The following is an 872-nucleotide window of genomic DNA, read 5'->3' on the forward strand; positions in this document are numbered from 1 at the left end:
ACATATATACACATACATATATGTGTGCATGCGTGTAATGTGTGTGTAAATCTGTATATATAATATACATATAATAATTTTAATTCTATAGCGCCAACATATTCCGCAGCACCTTACATTAAACACACACACTGCTGGCCCTGGAGTAGTAGCAGCAGTTAGTGCCATCCAGTGCAGCCTGTCAGCACTAGGCACAGTACATCCATGTATCCTGTACGTAGTACAGTGGTGTTATCTGAGTGCAGGCAGAGTTCGCAGAGCTGCGTGACATGGCGATGTGCATGCTCTGTGGAGCAGCAGTGTGGACAGCGACAGGTGCTGAAATCCTCGCCTCACTGGAAGCAGAGCTGCTGGGACAAGTCTCCGTGCCCCCGGCTGTACAATGGGAGATCACCCCAGGTCTTACCTGCCGGACACAGCAGCAGTGGAGCCTGGCTAATCCTGCGTGGAATGAGTGGGGCTGAGCAGGGTGGGATGGACACAGCCTCCTCTGTGATTGCAGAGCGATGTATCAGGCTTGTATGGAGGAGTCTGTGCAGTAGTCCAGTGATTGGTGATGCTGGAGGAGGAGCTGCAGCAGCTGCAGCTCCCTGGGAGAGGGCGACGCTACTGTGGCTTGCTATTTTTCCCCCTGGCAGCCTCAGACAATTCCCATGCAATTGAGCCTGCAAATCCGAGCCTCATTGGGTGCTGCAGCCTTGTAAAGCCTGACATTAGAGCTAAGCCTGACACTATCATGGGCTTTATAATGAGGCAGCAAATCATGGAGCAATGCTGGCAGTGGGGACTGCCTGTATGAGGAGGCAATGGTGGGCCACGTGTGTGCCAGCACTAGAGAATGGCCTGTCTGCTGCCCACTGCCCAGGACATGG

The 872-nt window shown here is 52.5% G+C and overlaps 1 protein-coding gene across 4 annotated transcripts in view; it reads right to left on the bottom strand.

The window, feature by feature from the left end:
* DLGAP1 (DLG associated protein 1) overlaps positions 1-627 on the bottom strand; it is a 966,059-nt gene extending 965,432 nt beyond the window's left edge. For 2 of the 4 annotated variants that reach the window (XM_073550898.1, XM_073550896.1), the window contains exon 1: positions 407-627. The gene's annotated coding sequence lies outside the window, so the exon portion shown is untranslated. The remainder of the gene's footprint in view (positions 1-406) is intronic. The other 2 variants (XM_073550899.1, XM_073550900.1) reach the window with 1 other exon arrangement.
* Positions 628-872: the final 245 nt, after the last annotated feature.

The sequence above is a fragment of the Dendrobates tinctorius genome, unplaced genomic scaffold, assembly GCF_039654945.1.
Source record: "Dendrobates tinctorius isolate UK_male_01 unplaced genomic scaffold, ASM3965494v1 ptg000171l, whole genome shotgun sequence".
NCBI classification, from domain to species: Eukaryota; Metazoa; Chordata; class Amphibia; order Anura; family Dendrobatidae; genus Dendrobates; species Dendrobates tinctorius.